The following is a 21,578-nucleotide window of genomic DNA, read 5'->3' on the forward strand; positions in this document are numbered from 1 at the left end:
TGCTGTTAACCTGCGATTTCTGAGGCTGGTGACTCGGATGAACTTATCCTCTGCAGCAGAGGTGACTCTTGGTCTTCCTTTCCTGTGGCAGTCCGCATGTGAGCCAGTTTCTTTGTAGCGCTTGATGGTTTTTGTGACTGCACTTGGGGACACTTTCAACGTTTTCCCAATTTTTCGGACTGATTCTTTACTTAGCTGCTTTTTTCTTACCATAATACAAATTCTAACAGTCTATTCAGTAGGATTATCAGCTGTGTATCCACCTGACTTCTCCACAATGCAACTGATGGTCCCAACCCCATTTATAAGGCAAGAAATCCCACTTATTAAACCTGACAGGGCACACCTGTGAAGTGAAAACCATTTCAGGTGACTACCTCTTGAAGCTCATCAAGAGAATGCTAAGAGTGTGCTAAACTGTAATGAAAGCAAAAGGTGGCTTCTTTGAAGAACCTAGAATATGACATATTTTCAGTTGTTTCACACTTTTTTGTTATGTATATAATTCCACATGTGTTAATTCATAGTTTTGATGCCTTCAGTGTGAATCTACAATTTTCATAGTCATGAAAATTAAGAAAACTCTTTGAATGAGAAGTTGTGTCCAAACTTTTGGTCTGTACTGTGTGTATATATATATATATATATATATATATATAAAAATATATATATATATATATATATATATATCCACTACTATGCCTTATTATGACAATACACTAAAATTATATTTTAAAACAATTTGATACCTGATTTCTCTCAGTCAACAAATGTCTAATTAAATCCAAATCTGGTCTATTTCAGATTTCCTCTTTTATTAATACAAATATATATATATATATATATATATATATATATATATATATATATATATAATTAACCATAACGGCCTAGAACTGAATTTAATTCTTTGGAGATGATACTGTGTTTCCAACAGTACATCTAAATCTCCCAAAATTGGATCAAGTTTTAGGATGATGCTGCAGGTACACCCCAATCTTATTCCAAAACAGATACTATATACAAAGTATGGTTAATTGAATATGTATCTATATCTATATCTATATCAATATATATATATATATATATATATATATATATATAGATAGATATAGATATATATTATATTAATTAATTATTCTATAAAATATAGGTAAGATTATACTATACCAAAATGTCAGCTAGCAGAAATCAGTTTCAATGGTTCTAAGATGGCTGCCTCCAATAGCTGAAAAGGTGGTCAAGTGGCTGGATACGATGGATCTAAATGTCTTCAGGTCTCAAGATGTTTCAAGATGTTTTCTTCAAGATGACCATCCCAAGCTGATACAAGAAGATGATCCCTCTGTTAGCCCATACCATCTTTTTATCCCATCTAAAATGGGACTGATCTAGTTTAATCAACAACTAGTGACATCACAAATAGCACCTCCTACAGATTTTGAAATACATTCCTTAATTTTTATCCTAACACTAGGTGGCACTAGAGGTCCATGTATACATTTGGGAATTAATTTTGATTTTACTTATTAATAGGGTTGAGTGAACACTAACTGTAAAGTTCGGGTTCGGACCGAACTTTAGGATTTTTTGAACCCCGGACCTGAACTCAAACATTTCCGTAAAAGTTTGGGTTTGGGTTCGGTGTTCACCGCTTTCTTGGCCCTTTTTGAAAGGCTGCACAGCAGCCAATCAACAAGTGTCATGCTACTTGCCCCAAGAGGCCATCACAGCCATGCCTACTAATGGCATGGCTGTGATTGGACAGAGCAGCATGTGACCCAGGCTCTATTAAAGCTTGAGTCACGTAGCGCTGCACGCCACTCGGCTATTACAAGTGCAGGGAGAGGATGCTGCTGAACTTGTGATTTCAGGGAGATCATAGGAGAGAATCTAACTCAGCGATCTACAGACAAATAGTTGTGCAGTATTTTCCAGATCTGCAAGTGTTAAATTAAAGTTTAATATATACAGCTTTCATATTCTGTTAGTAAAAAAGGATTTTTTTGGCAATATACATCTGGATTAGTCAGTGTGCTGTTTAAGGTAGAAATACACCCATTATTTTCTGGGGTTTGAAAAACACAGTCTTTTGACAAAAAACACTATTTTCAGGCTTTGCAGCATCAGCACGTGTGAAATTACAGGCTTATATACTGCTGTCAAATTCAGTTTTTAAACAAACACTCATTTGGGCACAAAAAATGTAGTTGGCAGCCTTTGATGCAGATATCATTGTGAGATACACCCTTAATACATTTAGGTTACAGTCAGAGATTTTAAATACCGCCATTAGGTGCACCAATATTGAATTCAGGCCTACAGAGGTTCAGGCCTTGTAAGATACCACCACTACAAACAGGGGTTTGAACTAGGCATTTGGAATACAGCCATTTGAAATACAGCCACTTTGTGCAAAGATATATTTAATTCAGGCCTACAGAGGTTCAGGCCCTCTGAGATATCACGTCTACATACAGGGGTTTGAATCAGGAATTTGAAATACACCCATTTGAAATACAGTCATTTTGTGCAAAGATATATTTACTTCAGGCCTACAGAGGTTCGGGCCCTGTGAGATACCACCTCTACAAACAGGGGTTTAAATCAGGCATTTGAAATACAGCCATTTGAAATACAGCAATTTTGTGCAAAGATATATTTACTTCAGGCCTACACTGGTTAAGACCGTGTGAGATACCACCCTAAATACAGGGGTTTGAATCAGGCATTTGAAATACAGCCATTTGAAATGCAGCCATTTTGTGCAAAAATATATTTACTTCAGGCCTACACTGGTTCAGACCGATTGAGATAACCCCCTACATACAGGGGTTTGAATTAGGCATTTGAAATACAGCCATTTGAAATACAGCTATTTTGTGAAAAGATTTATTTACGTAGGGCCTACACTGGTTCAAGCCCTGTGAGATACCACCTCTACAAACAGGGGTTTAAATTAGGCATTTAAAATACAGCCATTTGAAATACAGCCATTTGAAATACAGCCATTTTGTGCAAACATGTATTTACTTCAAGCCTACACTGGTTCAGACCGTGTGAGATACCCCCCTACATACAGGGGTTTGAATTAGGCATTTGAAATACAGCCATTTGAAATATAGCCATTTTGTGCAAAGATGTATTTACTTCAGGCCTGCACTGATTCAGACCATGTGAGATACCTCCTTACATACAGGGGTTTGAATCAGGCATTTGAAATACAGCAGTTTGAAATACAGCCATTTTGTGCAAAGATGTATTTACTTCAAGCCTACACTGGTTCAGAACGTGTGAGATACCCCCCTACATACAGGGGTTTGAATTAGGCATTTGAAATACAGCCATTTGAAATACAGCCATTTTGTGCAAAGAAATATTTACTTAAGGCCTACACTGGTTCAGGCCCTGTGAGATACCACCTCTACAAAAAAGGGTTTGAATTAGGCATTTGAAATACAGCCATTTGAAATACAGTCATTTTGTGCAAAGATATATTTACTTGAGGCCTACAGAGGTTCAGGCCCTCTGAGATACCCCCCTACATACAGGGGTTTGAATCAGGCATTTGAAATACAGCCATTTAAAATACAGCCATTTTGTGCAAAGATATATTTACTTCAGGCTCTGTGAGATACCACCTCTACATACAGAGGTTTGAATTAGGCATTTGAAATACAGCCATTTTGTGCAAATATCTATTTACTTCAGGCCTACACTGGTTCAGACCGTGGGAGATACCCCCCTACATACAGGGGTTTGAATCAGGCATTTGAAATACAGCCATTTAAAATACAGCCATTTTGTGCAAAAATATATTTTTGGCAGGCCTACACTGGTTCAGGCCCTGTGAGATACTACCTCTACATACAGGGGTTTGAATTAGGAATTAAAAATACAGCCATTTAGTGCAAAGATATATTAACTTCAGGCCTACAGAGGTTCAGGCCTTGTGAGATACCACCTCTACAAACAGGGGTTTGAACTAGGCATTTGGAATACAGCCATTTGAAATACAGCCACTTTGTGCAAAGATATATTTACTTCAGGCCTACAGAGGTTCAGGCCCTCTGAGATATCACCTCTGCATACAGGGGATTGAATCGGAAATTTGAAATACAGCCATTTGAAATACAGTCATTTTGTGCAAATATATATTTACTTCAGGCCTACACTGGTTCAGACCGTGGGAGATACCCCCCTACATACAGGGGTTTGAATCAGGCATTTGAAATACAGCCATTTAAAATACAGCCATTTTGTGCAAAAATATATTTTTTGCAGGCCTACACTGGTTCAGGCCCTGTGAGATACTACCTCTACATACAGGGGTTTGAATTAGGAATTAAAAATACAGCCATTTAGTGCAAAGATATGTTAACTTCAGGCCTACAGAGGTTCAGGCCTTGTGAGATACCACCTCTACAAACAGGGGTTTGAACTAGGCATTTGGAATACAGCCATTTGAAATACAGCCACTTTGTGCAAAGATATATTTACTTCAGGCCTACAGAGGTTCAGGCCCTCTGAGATATCACCTCTGCATACAGGGGATTGAATCAGAAATTTGAAATACAGCCATTTGAAATACAGTCATTTTGTGCAAAGATATATTTACTTCAGGCCTACAGAGGTTCGGGCCCTGTGAGATACCACCTCTACAAACAGGGGTTTTGAATCAGGCATTTGAAATACAGCCATTTGAAATACAGCAATTTTGTGCAAAGATATATTTACTTCAGGCCTACACTGGTTAAGACCGTGTGAGATACCACCCTACATACAGGGGTTTGAATCAGGCATTTGAAATACAGCCATTTGAAATGCAGCCATTTTGTGCAAAAATATATTTACTTCAGGCCTACACTGGTTCAGACTGATTGAGCTAACCCCCTACATACAGGGGTTTGAATTAGGCATTTGAAATACAGCCATTTGAAATACAGCTATTTTGTGCAAAGATATATTTACTTAAGGCCTACACTGGTTCAGGCCCTGTGAGATACAACATTTACAAACAGGGGTTTGAATTAGGCATTTGAAATACAGCCATTTTGTGCAAGATATATTTACTTCAGGCCTACAGAGGTTCAGGTCCTGTGAGATACCACCACTACAAATAGGGGTTTAAATCAGGCATTTGAAATATAGCTATTTGAAATACAGCTATTTTGTGCAAAGATATATTTACTTAAGGCCTACACTGGTTCAAGCCCTGTGAGATACCACCTCTACAAACAGGGGTTTGAATTAGGCATTTGAAATAAAGCCATTTGAAATACAGTCATTTTGTGCAAAGATATTTTTATTTCAGGCCTACAGAGGTTCCGGCCCTATGAGATACCACCTATATAAACAGGGGTTTGAATCAGGCATTTGAAATACAGCTATTTTGTGCAAATATATATTTACTTCAGACCTACACTGGTTCAGACCGTGTGAGATACCCCCCTACATACAGGGGTTTGAATCAGGCATTTGAAATACAGCCATTTGAAATACAGCCATTTTGTGCAAAGATATATTTACTTAAGGCCTACGCTGGTTCAGACCGTGTGAGACACCCTCCTACATACAGGGGTTTAAATTAGGCTTTTGAAATACAGCCTTTTGAAATACAGCTATTTTGCGCAAAGATATTTTTACTGCAGGCTTACACTTGTTCAGGTCCTGAGAGATACTACCTCTACATACAGGGGTTTGAAATAGTCATTTGAAATACAGCCATTTTGTGCAAAGATATATTTACTTCAGGCCTACCCTGGTTCAGACCATGTGAGATACCACCTCTACATACAGGGGTTTGAATTACACATTTGAAATACAGCCATTTTGTGCAAAGATATATTTACTTCAGGCCTACAGAGGTTCAGGCCCTCTGAGAAACCACCTCTACATACAGGGGTTTAAATTAGGAATTTTAAATACAGCCATTTTGTGCAAATATATATTTACTTCAGACCTACACTGGTTCAGACCGTGTGAGATACCCCCCTACATACAGGGGTTTGAATCAGGCATTTGAAATACAGCCATTTGAAATACAGCCATTTTGTGCAAAGATATATTTACTTAAGGCCTACACTGGTTCAGACCGTGTGAGACACCCTCCTACATACAGGGGTTTAAATTAGGCTCTTGAAATACAGCCTTTTGAAATACAGCTATTTTGTGCAAAGATTTTTACTGCAGGCTTACACTTGTTCAGGCCCTGAGAGATACTACCTCTACATAAAGGGGTTTGAAATAGGCATTTGAAATACAGCCATTTTGTGCAAAGATATATTTACTTCAGGCCTACAGAGGTTCAGGCCCTCTGAGATACCACCTCTACATACAGGGGTTTGAATCAGGCATTTGAAATACAGCCATTTGAAATACAGCCATTTTGTGCAAAGATCTATTTACATCAAGCCTACACTGGTTCAAACCGTGTGAGATACCCCCTACATACAGGGGTTTGAATTACGCATTTGAAATACAGTCATTTGAAATACAGCTATTTTATGCAAACATATATTTAATGCAGGCCTACACTGGTTCAGGCCCTGAGAGATACCATCCCTACATACCGGGGTTTGAACTAGGTATTTGAAATACAGCCATTTGAATACAGCCATTTTGTGCAAAGATATATTTACTTCAGGCCTACATAGGTGCAGGCCCTCTGAGTACCACCTCTACATACAGGGGTTTGAATTAGGCATTTGAAATACAGCCATTTGAATACAGCCATTTTGTGCAAAGATATACTTACTTCAGGCCTACATGGGTGCAGGCCCTCTGAGATACCACCTCTACATACAGGGGGTTTAATCAGGCATTTGAAATACAGCCATTTGAAATACAGCCATTTGAAATACAGCCATTTTGTGCAAAGATATATTTACTTCAGGCCTACAGAGGTTCAGACCCTGTGAGATACCACCTCTACAAACAGGAGTTTGAATCAGGCATTTGAAATACAGCCATTTGAAATGCAGCCATTTTGTGCAAAGATGTATTTACTTCAGGCCTACACTGGTTCAGACCGTGTGAGGTACCCCCTTACATACAGGGGTTTGAATCAGGCATTTGAAATAAAGCCATTTAAAATACAGCCATTTTGCGCAAAGATATATTTACTTCAGGCCTACAGAGGTTCAGGCCCTGTGAGATACCACCTTTACATTCAGGGGTTTGAATTAGGCATTTGAAATACAGCCATTTGAAATACAGCCATTTTGTGCAAAGATATATTTTCTTTAGGCCTACACTGGTTCAGACTGTGTGAGATACCCCTCTACATACAGGGGTTTGAATCAGGCATTTGAAATTCAGCCATTTGAAATACAGTCATTTTGTGCAAAGATATATTTACATCAAGCCTACACTGGTTCAGACTGTGTGAGATACCCCCCTACATACAGGGGTTTAAATCAGGCATTTGAAATACAGCCATTTTATGCAAAGATATATTTACTTCAGGCTACAGAGGTTCAATCCCTGTGAGACACCACCTCTACATACAGGGGTTTAAATTAGGCATTTGAAATTCAGCCATTTTGTGCAAATATATATTTACTTCAGGCTTACACTAGTTCAGACCTTGTGAGATACCCCCCTACATACAGGGGTATGAATCAGGCATTTGAAATACAGCCATTTGAAATACAGCTATTTTGTGCAAAGATATATTTACGTCAGGCCTACACTGGTTCAGACCGTGTGAGATACTGGTGAGTTGTTTGTGAGTCGGCCTCATGCTCCTGTAATTTGTCTACTGGCTCCTGGTATTGCCCACATAGGCACAGGTAGGTGAGTGTTAGGTACCGAGCTACTTGAGAAACCTTGGCGCGGTGCTCGGGCTCAGACATGTCCCACACCGTAGGACATGTTGGCTAATCTCTCAATTTTAAAATCAGTTTGAGGGTTTAGTAAGACCACGGAAAGCACCTGTCTTTGCTATTATTTTGTTATATCGTGTGATATACCCCCCCTACATACAGGAGTTTGAATTAGGCATTTGAAATATAGCCATTTGAAATACAGCCATTTTGTGCAAAGATATATTTTCTTCAGGCCTACAGAGGTTCAGGCCCTGTGAGATACCGTGTGAGATACCCCCCTACAAACAGGGGTATGAATTTGGCATTTGAAATACAGCTATTTGAAATACAGCCATTTTGTGCAAAGATATATTTACTTCAGGCCTACAGAGGTATAGGCCCTCTGAAATACCACCTCTACATACAGGGGTTTGAATCAGGCATTTGAAATGCAGCCATTTGAAATACAGCCATTTTGTGCAAAGATATATTTACTTCAGGCCTACAGAGGTTCAGACCGTGTGAGATACTACCTCTACAAACAGGGGTTTGAATTAGGCATTTGAAATACAGCCATTTTGTGCAAATATATATTTACTTCAGGCCTACAGAGGTTCAGGCCCTCTGAGATACCACCTCTACAAACAGGGGTTTGAATCAGGCATTTGAAATACAGCCATTTGAAATACAGCCATTTTGTGCAAAGATATATTTACTTCAGGCCTACACTGGTTCAGACCATGTGAGATACCCCCCTACATACAGGGGTTTGAATCAGGCATTTGAAATAAAGCCATTTAAAATACAGCCATTTTGTGCAAATATATATTTACTTCAGTCCTACAGAGGTTTAAGCCCTGTGAGATACCACCTCTACATTCAGGGGTTTGAATTCGGCATTTGAAATACAGCCATTTTGTGCAAAGATATATTTTCTTTAGGCCTACACTAGTTCAGACCGTATGAGATACCCCCCTACATACAGGGGTTTGAATCAGGCATTTGAAATACAGCCATTTGAAATACAGCCATTTTGTGCAAAGATATATTTACATCAAGCCTACACTGGTTCAGACTGTGTGAGATAACCCCCTACATACAGGGGTTTAAATCAGGAATTTGAAATACAGCCATTTTGTGCAAAGATATATTTACTTCAGGCCTACAGAGGTTCAGTCCCTGTGAGACACCACCTCTACATACAGGGGTTTAAATTAGGCATTTGAAATACAGCCATTTTGTGCATAGATATATTTACTTCAGGCCTACACTAGTCCAGACCGTGTGAGATACCCCCCTACATACAGGGGTTTGAATCAGGCATTTGAAATACAGCCATTTGAAATACAGCTATTTTGTGCAAAGATATATTTACGTCAGGCCTACACTGGTTCAGACCGTGTGAGATACTGGTGAGTTGTTTGTGAGTCGGCCTCATGCTCCTGTAATTTGTCCACTGGCTCCTGGTATTACCCACATACCAGGAGTATATGTTATACTTTATGCTTGTGATATTATTAAGATATTCCTCTTTGATATGGGATAGGACAGTAAAGGCCTCCTCTTGCGTCACACATAGGGAAAATTCCTATAAGATTCTAATGTTTTGGTATCACACCCCAAAATTACTGAGATACCTTAACCCTAATATCTCGGATAGATGTTGGAGATGTGTTACGGGGGAAGGATCTCACATACATATTTTCTGGGAATGCCTTTTGATTCGGCCATTTTGGCAAATGGTACAGGAGGTTCTTTTCGGTCTTCTTAATATCAGATTCCCACTTTATCCCTTTTTTTATTTGTTAAATATGCCGCCGGTGTCATTGAAGAAACATTTCTTGCTTCTAACCTTACACATTTTGACTGCAGCCAGGCATCTTATAGCTAGATTCTGGAAGAAAAAAATCTCGCCTACTCAGCTAGACCTTTTCACAAATATTATTGAGGTCAGGAGAATGGAATACCTATCAGCTAGCTTGACTAACAGTATAGATATGTTTAACAAAACCTGGCAGTTGTGGGATGACTTTCATGAGCCAAGTTTGTAGAGTCTATGGTGCCTAGTCCTGATTACCTTTCCTTATGTGTCGTGTGTTTGTCGATACCCCTGTCGTTCTCCTACTGCTTAATTTTTTATGTTTCTTACTTTTATTCCTCCCCTATTTTTTTTTATGTGGGGGATTGGATGGCAAGTTGTCAAACTGTATATCTTAGGCATATGGTATTCTGTATGTTTAGTCTATGGCTACTTCTGCCTTTAATATTCTCCGTCCATATCCTTAATGATTGAATATGCTACTGTTCAATTGTGTCTCATATCTTCTATACTCTGTGAACAATGATAAGAAGTGTTAATCTGTGATTATTTACTACTTTGTGAACAGGGATAAGTGATGTCAACTTGTCCATTTACCTCTATTACTTCAATAAAAATAAACAGACAATTAAAAAATATACAGTACAGACCAAAAGTTTGGACAACCTTCTCATTCAAAGAGTTTTCTTTATTTTCATGACTATGAAAATTGTAGATTCACACTGAAGGCATCAAAACTATGAATTAACACATGTGGAATTATATACATAACAAAACAGTGTGATACAGCTGAAAATATGTCATATTCTAGGTTCTTCAAAGTAGCCACCTTTTGCTTTGATTACTGCCTTGCACACTCTTGGCATTCTCTTGATGAGCTTCAAGAGGTAGTCACCTGAAATGGTTTTAACTTCACAGGTGTGCCCTGTCAGGTTTAATAAGTGGGATTTCTTGCCTTATAAATGGGGTTGGGACCATCAGTTGCGTTGTGGAGAATTCAGGTGGATACACAGCTGATAGTCCTACTGAATAGACTGTTAGAATTTGTATTATGGAAAGAAAAAAGCAGCTAAGAAAAACGAGTGGCCATCATTACTTTAAGAAATTAAGGTCAGTCAGTCTGAAAAATTGGGAAAACTTTGAAAGTGTCCCCAAGTGCAGTCACAAAAACCATCAAGCACTACAATGAAACTGGCTCACATGCGGACCACCCCAGGAAAGAAAGACCACGAGTCACCTCTGCTGCGGAAGATAAGTTCATCCGAGTCACCAGCCTCAGAAATCGCAGGTTAACAGCAGCCCAGATTAGAGACCAGGTCAATGCCACACAAAGTTCTAGCAGCAGACACATCTCTAGAACAACTGTTAAGAGGAGACTGTGTGAATCAGGCCTTCATGGTAGAATATCTGCTAGGAAACCACTGCTAAGGAGAGGCAACAAGCAGAAGAGACTTGTTTGCGTTAAAGAACACAAGGAATGGACATTAGACCAGTGGAAATCTGTGCTTTGGTCTGATAAGTCCAAATTTGAGATCTTTGGTTCTAACCACCGTGTCTTTGTGCGACGCAGAAAAGGTGAACGGATGGACTCTACATGCCTGGTTCCCACCGTGAAGCATGGAGGAGGAGGCGTGATGGTGTGGGGGTGCTTTGCTGGTGACACTGTTGGGGATTTATTCACAATTCAAGGCATACTGAACCAGCATGGCTACCACAGCATCTTGCAGCGGCATGCTATTCCATCTGGTTTGCGTTTAGTTGGACCATCGTTTATTTTTCAACAGGACAATGACCCCAAACACACCTCCAGGCTGTGTAAGGGCTATTTGACCATGAAGGAGAGTGATGGGGTGCTGCGCCAGGTGACCTGGCCTCCACAGTCACCGGACCTGAACCTAATCAAGATGATTTGGGGTGAGCTGGACCCCAGATGTTTATCCCATATGTAGCTGGGGTGTCTGAGAAACTCAAAAGGATTTTTAATAAACATCACATTCCTGTTTGCTTTAAACCCAGCAACACACTGAGGCAACAACTGGTTCACCCCAAAGACCCAACGCCTAAACACAAGATGGACAACATTGTGTACGCAGTCCAGTGCAATGAGGAATGCTCAGAACTGTATATCGGCGAAACAAAACATCAACTACATCAGCGTATGGCTCAGCATAGAAGAGCCAAAACCTCTGGTCAAGATTCAGACGTGTACTTACATCTAAAAGGAACAGGTCACACCTTTGAAGACAGTCAAGTACGTGTTTTGGATAAGGAGGTCGATTGGTACAAATGAGGCGTGAAAGAGGACATCTACGTAAAAATGGAGAAGCCAAGCTTGAATAGAGGCGGGAGGGGTTAGACATCTATTGTCTGCCACATACAATGCTGTCTTGACACCTTTTTCTGGGAAGTCTTTATCACCTACTGACTCCAATTAGGATAATGAATCAACACCTTTGACCCAATGCTGGGTATAATGACCTCTGACCCCATGCTGGGTATAATTACCAGATGTTGATTCAGTTACATATTTATTCCCAGAATTTCTGTACAGTCACTCAGAATTGAGAAAGCTCGTTCGAAGAACGAATGAAACGTTTTCAAGAAATCTACAGTACGTCCAGTTGCCTTGATTTATTCTTTACAGATATCTCCTATTATCCCTCTTAAATAATGTGTCCAATTCATTTGTAAGTGGTGGTATTTCTTAAAAATTGGGTAAACCATTGCTTCCCAGTCACCCAAGTCCCTCTGAACAACGTCCATAGAAATTTGGTTTAACTTGATGTTAGCTCATATTGTCACCAGTCCATGTGTCAGATTCACACACCACCCTGTGAGAGGCACCTGGCATTGTACTCGTCATTGCCATGTGAAGAAAGCTACCCCTAATGCACAGACTTTGAGTTCATCTCCATTAATTATTTTCTTCCATCCAGAGTTGGGTCTTTGCAGTTCGACTAGACAGCTTCTAGCATGTGTAGCAGCACAGCTATCAACATCATCGATCTCTTGGGGTGTACAAGAGCAGAGCCATGTCTGGTCTCGTTTGTCACAACAGTTGGGGTTAATCAATGTCTACACTTGGTCTTCCCTGATGAGAAAACGGTTTTATAGAAGAAGTTGTGTGTGTATTAAAGTTCCATTGCTCATCTCCAGCTTTCCCAGTAATATTGCTTTGTAAAGCGGGGTGGGTGGTGCAGTCTATACAGGAATATCCATGGTCAGAGGTATGACGTTCTTTTCAACTTGATACCTTTTATACGTGCAAGGGATGGAGTACATGATTAGTCCATTATTCTTGGCCAATCTTACTTTATTTCCTGAAGTCCTAGACTTGGGTGTTCACTCAACAGGTTCCCTATACAATGGCCATGTGCCAATATCTTATATAATACATATATTAAAATATGTAATATACCAATAATAATTCTTCTGGTTGGATAGTTGGTGCTGCTGCTACTTACATTCTGGCTCTGGGTCTTTTGTTTAGACCCCTTCCGTGGCCCTGACATTTTTAGGCCTCGCACGTGTAGTAAACACGTACTGTATATATGCCGCTTAATTAAATTGAATCCCCCCTCAAAAAATAACTAAATAAATTAAAAAAATTGCAACTATGTGGAGAAATAAAAGGATGTTAATGGATGATTAAGGGCCAGACTTCATGCTCAATTTCTTGTTATCACTCTCAGGTAGATTGCTGCCCTACCCTGTGTCTTGAAGTAATTGCATATATTTTCTGAATTAATTAAATGTAACAATCGCCACAAAAATTCTAATTGTGACTGTGTGGAAATTGAATATACATAAATGGACGAATGAGGCTTGACGCTAAATTTCTTGTTAATACACACTAATAGACTGATGCTATACCTTCTGCCTTGTAGTAATAACATATACTGTATATGCTGGTTTAATAACATTTCAAAATCCCAAAAGAAATTGAAATTCTGTATGATAACTGAATATACATAAATGGATGATTGAAGCTTGACGCTCAATTTGTAGTTAATACACACTGGTATATTGCTGCCCTACCTTGTGTCTTGTAGTAATCACATATGTATGCTGGTTTAATTAAGTTTAACAATCCCCCAAAAAAGTAAATTTCAACCGTGTGGATGCTGAATATACATAAAATTACAATTAAGGCTTGATGGTTAATTTTACCTTAAAACACACTGGTAGACTGCTTCAACACCAATGGTATTGCTGCAGTAATAATATCAATATGCAGCTTAATGAAATTGAACACCCGCCCAAGAAATTTTTTAAATTGTGAGCGTATGGAAACAGTATACGTAAATGAATGTTTGAGGCTTGACGCTAAGTTTCACCTCAATACGCACTGGTAGATTGCTGCCACGCCATAGGTATTGCTGCAGTTAGTCTTCAGCGAATTAAAGTCCACAAAGTTGACTTTGATCCGAATTTCAGGGAAAATTTGATTTTCCTCAAAGCCAAATTTCCTTGTGCTTCGTGGAAGCGAATCGATTTTCCCTGAAATTATGTAAAAAAAAAAAAAAAAGATGATGCTTACCTCATCCATTTGCTCACGATGGACCAGCTGCCACCATCTTCATTGAAGATCTCACATGAAATCGACGTATGACGTCACCACACTGGCCGACATTATGACGTCATCACGGGCCACACCAGATTTTGCGTCATATCTTCAATTAAGAGGTTGGATGCTGGCCCATCGCGAGCAAATGGATAAGGTATGATGTTATTTTTTTAAATTTTACCTATAATATTGCTATCAGATGCCGTGATCAGCTATGAACGCGGCATCAGAGGAATACCGCAATCACCGTTCCCTGTCGTTGCACTCACTACTTACAAAGAAATGTGCTTCGTGACAAAATAATTTGTCACAAAGCAAATTTCGGCAAAGCAGAAGAATCAGATTTTTTTTTATACTTTGCGCAACACTAGCTGCAGTAATGATGTACAGTTGCAAAAAAAAGTATGTGAACCCTTTGGAATGCTATGGATTTCTGCACAAATTGGTCATAAAATGTGATCTGATCTTCACAACAATAGACAATCACAGTCTGCTTAAACTAATAACACACAAAGTATTCAATGTTACAATATTGTTATTGAACACACCATGTAAACATTCACAGTGCAGGTGGAAAAAGTATGTGAACCGCTAGACTAATGACATCTCCAAGACCTAATTGGAATGAGGTGTCAGCCAACTGAAGTCCAATCAATGAGATGAGATTGGAGGTGTTGGTTACAGCTGCCCTGCCCTATAAAAAACAAACACCAGTTCTGGATTTGCTTTTCACAAGAAGCATTGCCTGATGTGAATGATGCCTCGCACAAAAGAGCTCTCAGAAGACCTAGGAAAAAGAATTGTTGACTTGCATAAAGCTGGAAAGGGTCATAAAAGTATCAGTCCACAGTAAGACAAATTGTCTATAAATGAAGAAAGTTCAGCACCGCTGCTACTCTCACTAGGAGTGACCGTCCTGTAAAGATGACTGCAAGAGCACAGCACAGACTGCTCAATGAGGTGAAGAAGAATCCTAGAGTGTCAGCTAAAGACTTACAAAAGTCCCTGGCATATGCTAATATCCCTGTTAGCAAATCTACAATACGTAAAATACTAAATAAGAATGGATTTCATGGGAGGATATCACAAAGAAAGCCACTGTCCAAAAAAAAATACATTGCTGCACGTTTACAGTTTGCACAAAGGCACCTGGATGTTCAACATCAGTACTGGCAAAATATTCTGTGGACAGATGAAACTATAGTGGATTTGTTTGAAAGAAACACACAACACTATGTGTGGAGAAAAAGAGGCACAGCACACCAACCTCAAAACCTCATCCCAACTGTGAAGTATGGTGGTGGGGGCATCATGGTTTGGGACTGCTTTGCCTGCATCAGGGCCTGGACGGATTGCTATCATCGAAGGAAAAATTAATTACCAAGTTTATCAAGACATTTTGTAGGCGAACTTAAGGCCATCTGTCCACCAGCTGAAGTTAAACAGAAGATGGGTGTTGCAACAGGACAACGACCTAAAGCATGGAAGTAAATTAACAACAGAATGGCTTAAACAGAGGAAAATATGCCTTCTGGAGTGGCACAGTCAGAGTCCTGACCTCAACCCTATTGAGATGCTGTGGCATGACCTCAAGAAAGCAATTCACACCATACATACCAAGAATATTGCTCAACTGAAACAGTTCTGTAAAGAGGAATGGTCAAGAATTACTCCTGACCGTTGTGCACGTCTGATCGGCAACTACAGGAAACGTTTGGTTGAAGTTATTGCTGCCAAAGGAGGTTCAACCAGTTATTAAATCCAAGGGTTCACATACTTTTTCCACCTTCACTGTGAATGTTTACATGGTGTGTTCAATAAAAGCATGGTAACATTTAATTCTTTGTGTGTTATTAGTTTAAGAAGAATGTGATTGTCTATTGTTGTGACTTAGATGAAGATCAGATCACATTTTATGACCAATTTGTGCAGAAATCCATATCATTCCAAAGGGTTCACATACTTTTTCTTGCAACTGTATATATGCCGCTTAAAGTGGTTCTGCAGTTTGTTTAAACTGATGATCTATCCTCTACATAGATCATCAGCATCTGACCGGCAGGGGTCCGACCGATCGGCTGCTTGAGAAGGCAGTATCAACTGGCCTGGGCACAGCTAAGCTTCGTTCACTTGAATGGAGCTTAGACCCGCCCAGGCCAGTTGTTACTAGTCCTGACGTCACTGGGCCAGCGGTAAACAGTGAGAAGGCTGCGACGCTGCTGGAGCGCCGCTGCCTTCTCAAACAGCTGATCGACGGAGGTCCCAGGTGTCGGACCCCCACCGGTCAGATGCTGATGATCTATCCAGCGGATAGATTATCAGTTTAAACAAACTGCAGAATCCCTTTAATTAAATTGGACCCTGACAAAAAAAGGATCTGTGTGAAAATGGGAGAAAAAAGTTAAAGTTTTTGATTACAGGTAGCTTTTGAGGTGCACCTGCACTTCTAATAGCAGGCACAGCCACAGATCCTGTCTTTTCTCCCTGGCTATCAGTTGCCCAGATTCTCTCTATTGTACACAACACAGAAAATTCTTCGGAATCCTTGCCTTTCCCTTTACCCTCCATGGCAATGAGCTAGAGTGATTTATGACTGTCCCTGATTGTTTTTTTACTCTCCCGGACTCCCTAAGATAATTTTTTTGGACAGACACTGTAAGACCCAACCACCCTGATTCACAACCCAGCGCAGAATGACATTCTGCTAGAGCACCTTCCTGCCTGCTGCAGCACTGATTGGCTCATCCAGGTTGTCTGTCAGACTAGGAGCAAATAAGGGCAAGCTTTCCCCCCTTCCTCTCAGGGTCATGCAAGAACCCTTCTTTTTCCTTCCTAATGCTTTTCCCCGTCAACATGTGCACTAAAATGGTGCTACACGCTGTTTTATTGGATTTGCCTGAAATGAACCTGTAAAAATTTGTGTTCGACTGCTGTCCGAAAAATAGCTAAGTTCCGACCAAACCTAGTTCAGTCCGAACCGGTTCGCTCATCCTTAGTGGAGTCCATTAATTTTGGTATGATCTTCCTTCAATCTATTGTGTGTTAGGTGGCCTCGGTATCAACAAGTGTAAGAAGGGTCTAATTCTACCCCCTTCCCCAAGAAAGGCTAATGCCTGGGAGGTCTTGCAGCCCTCATATAAAATTACACCACTGCTAGTCAGCATGGTTAGCTGGTGAATCTTTAAGCTTCACATTTTAAAAGACCTGCTGCAGAACGTATTAATAGTAATTCAGACTAATACAAGCACATGGAGAGTGGTATTGAAGATGACCTCGGTCCCATGAGATCTTTTTAGCTTTTAAGATGTTTTTTTTCCAATACAGTTTTCATCATTATTCATACAATTTGCGAACTAATATTTGCTGGAATGAACATTTTTTTTTTCACTCATTCATTTCCACATAGGAATTCTTGAATTGTGTTTATTTGCTTATCTCTGACTTCTTTCCCTGCGAGTCGAGATGACTGCTTATCACATAATTGCAATAACCCCAAAAGCAGTGAAGAACTATAACAGTAAACTATTTTGTGGCAAAGGCTTAGAAAAATTAATCACAGTAGTTGGATCCTGCCACAATAATTTGCTATTTCACTCAGCACATGCAGCATACAGAGGAAAGTGCCAAGTATAAGATTCTAAGGGGAAGTCAGGAAATTGGCAACATTGAACTCACACTACCATCACAGGGTTTGAATGGTGTGAAAACTTGTAAAACACAAATATATTTCAGATCCACACCCTGCATGAACTAGTTATATAATAACATTTTTCAATATCAACATGCTTCTCAAATATTATATGTACAGTATGTGCTAAATATCCAACATAAAAATTTAGAGACTTTAAAATATCCAATATTTTCCAGATTTATCACAACTGAACAAATATAGAGATGGAAGTTTTGAACAGTTTGATGTCTTTGTGGTTTTGGTCTAAAACAAGGATGAGGCAGTTTCCCACATATTATATATATATATATATATACAGTACAGACCAAAAGTTTGGACACACCTTCTCATTCAAAGAGTTTTCTTTATTTTCATGACTATGAAAATTGTAGATTCACACTGAAGGAATCAAAACTATGAATTAATACATGTGGAATTATATACATAACAAAAAAGTGTGAAACAACTGAAAATATGTCATATTCTAGGTTCTTCAAAGTAGCCACCTTTTGCTTTGATTACTGCTTTGCACACTCTTGGCATTCTCTTGATGAGCTTCAAGAGGTAGTCACCTGAAATGGTTTTCACTTCACAGGTGTGCCCTGTCAGGTTTAATAAGTGGGATTTCTTGCCTTATAAATGGTGTTGGGACCCAAAGTTGCATTGTGGTGAAGTCAGGTGGATACACAGCTGATAGTCTTACTGAATAGACTGTTAGAATTTGTATTATGGCAAGAAAAAAGCAGCTAAGTAAAGAAAAACGAGTGGCCATCATTACTTTAAGAAATTAAGGTCAGTCAGTCTGAAAACTTGGGAAAACATTGAAAGTGTCCCCAAGTGCAGTCACAAAAACCATCAAGCGCTACAAAGAAACTGGCTCAAATGCGGACAGCCCCAGGAAAGGAAGACCAAGAGTCACCTCTGCTGCAGAGGATAAGTTCATCCGAGTCACCAGCCTCAGAAATCGCAGGTTAACAGCAGCTCAGATTAGAGACCAGGTCAATGCCACACAGAGTTCTAGCAGCAGACACATCTCTAGAACAACTGTTAAGAGGAGACTGTGTGATTCAGGCCTTCATGGTAGAATATCTGCTAGGAAACTACTGCTAAGGACAGGCAACAAGCAGAAGAGACTTGTTTGGGCTAAAGAACACAAGGACATTAGACCAGTGGAAATCAGTGCTTTGGTCTGATGAGTCCAAATTTGAGATCTTTGGTTCCAACCACCGTGTCTTTGTGCGACGCAGAAAAGGTGAACGGATGGACTCTACATGCCTGGTTCCCACCGTGAAGCATGGAGGAGGAGGTGTGATGGTGTGGGGGTGCTTTTCTGGTGACACTGTTGGGGATTTATTCAAAATTGAAGGCATACTGAACCAGCATGGCTACCACAGCATCTTGCAGCGGCATGCTATTCCATTCGGTTTGCGTTTAGTTGGACCATCATTTATTTTTTAGCAGCACAATGACCCCAAACACACCTCCAGGCTGTGTAAGGGCTATTTGACAATGAAGGAGAGTGATGGGGTGCTGCGCCAGATGACCTGGCCTCCACAGTCACCGGACCTGAACCAAATCGAGATGGTTTGGGGTGAGCTGGACCGCAGAGTGAAGGCAAAAGGGCCAACAAGTGCTAAGCATCTCTGGGAACTCCTTCAAGACTGTTGGAAGACCATTTCAGGTGACTACCTCTTGAAGCTCATCAAGATAATGTAATTCCAGCATATGAAAAGAAAACCCCCTAAAACAGTTAGTTTTTATTGGTATACTTTAAAAAGGATCCCAGTTGGGTCCAATATGTGACACTCAGAATATACACACACAGGATAGTGTAACTGATATTCACATCCAGAATTGATAACCTGGGGTGAGGGGATGATTATCCCTGTCTCTACCCCTATCCTATTACCTCAGCTTAGGGAGGGCTCCTGAAGGTGGAGGCCCCATGTCCACGTACCTGCTCTACTACCCCTCACAGATCCCTATAAGGGTGTCGTGCTATTGGATCTAAATATCCCCAGGTTGGGAGTAGGATAATGATTGATCGCACATATGTCGATCAGCTGGATGGAAAAATGTGAACACACAGATACACCTAGTACAGACATATACAAAAAACATAAAATTGGTAGGGGTTGATTAGATAATCACACACTTTAGCTACCTCTTAGCTACCTCGGCGGTTTCTCCCTAGACGATGCTACGGGATCATCAGGAGGTAAGATAAAGATATAATAGGTCTATACACAAAGAAGAAGGTGCAACCAAGTAGATACTAGTGTGTAGGCTAATCGCATACAAAAGTGCGAAAAGATAAATGCCGACATATAGCTAGGTTGCACTAATGGGATAGATAGATTGCTCTACAATTGATATATACAGGGGGATATAGTTAGGCCAATAGATATGCTGTATAGCATTGTATTAGGCCAATTATATGTACCTGTTGATGGTTGTACCTGTTTCAGACTCCTTCAAAGGTCCAAGGTATGTTCCACACCCTGAGGGGCAAAAAAGGTGATCACATACCAAGGTCAATATTGCTGCATATCAGCATACAGATAGATTTAATAATCAACGCGGACTCACGGTTTGTATATACAGTCAGGAAATAGGGATGCTCACAGCCATAGATTAATAATGCTGTCCCCCAAACTGGAGTCCTGGTAAGGCCCATGCTGAAAACAAAAGTAGTGTTCACTTATAGATACTGGTTGCTATAAAAAAGTTCATGACCAGATAAAATAAGATAAAGACAACTTACATAGTGGAGTCCTTGCCCTCTGTTTCTATTCCCCCTGGTAGGCAATACTAAACTGGTGCTGTGGTTGCTTTAAATTTGCTGCCACTTGGCGCTCGGACGCCCGATTGGCTTCCGGATTTAGCCCCACTTCCTGTCAATGGAACTCACATGCGTTCCACCGGATAGAGGTTCCGGTTCTCAGGAGAAGCAGGCACTGACACTATACTATTCCGGCCTCTGGAACGCACATGCGCTCCACCGGGTAGAGGTTCCGGTTCTCAGAGGAATACAGGTGTTACCGCAATACTGGTCAGGCCTATGAAACGCATGTGCGCTCCACAGGATCACTTCCGGTTTCCGAATGCAGGTGCTGCCGCAATATTAGTCCGGCCTCTGGAACGCTTGTGCGTTCCACAGGGTCACTTCCGGTTACTGAGCCTCTCTTCATCTGTCTATATATGCAGGGCTGTGGTGTGGTGTTGCGTTCCATACCAATTTCATAGGCTATAAAGAAGTTTATTGATTCTCCTTATTGCGGATGTAGGACCATTTAGCATAGGTATAGGTATTAATCCCACCCTTTTTTTTGAACCCGCAAAAATGAATTTTTTATTATTTAATATTCAAAAGGAGTGGAATTAAAGAAAATCTGTTATGGAAGAGAGTTTGTGGGGCAAAGTCCAGCTATTTAGTGGGCTATATTATGGATACTAATATAGTATCACAGTAAGAAGTCTCAAGCAAAAGAAAAAACATCACACTCCAGTCACACTTAATCCCAGTATATATATTTCCAATAAGGGATAACCAAAGTTTGTGGTTAACCCCAAATGGTGACCTGATGTAAGGTCACCCATATCCACGATGATGAGATATTTCATGCTTTCCGCATGTGGTCCAATTTACAGTACACTATAAATGATCACGTAAAGCTCGGCTTAAATAGAAAGATAGGGAGATATCGGGCGAGG

Source organism: Bufo gargarizans, chromosome 2, assembly GCF_014858855.1.
Source record: "Bufo gargarizans isolate SCDJY-AF-19 chromosome 2, ASM1485885v1, whole genome shotgun sequence".
Lineage (NCBI taxonomy): Eukaryota > Metazoa > Chordata > Amphibia > Anura > Bufonidae > Bufo > Bufo gargarizans.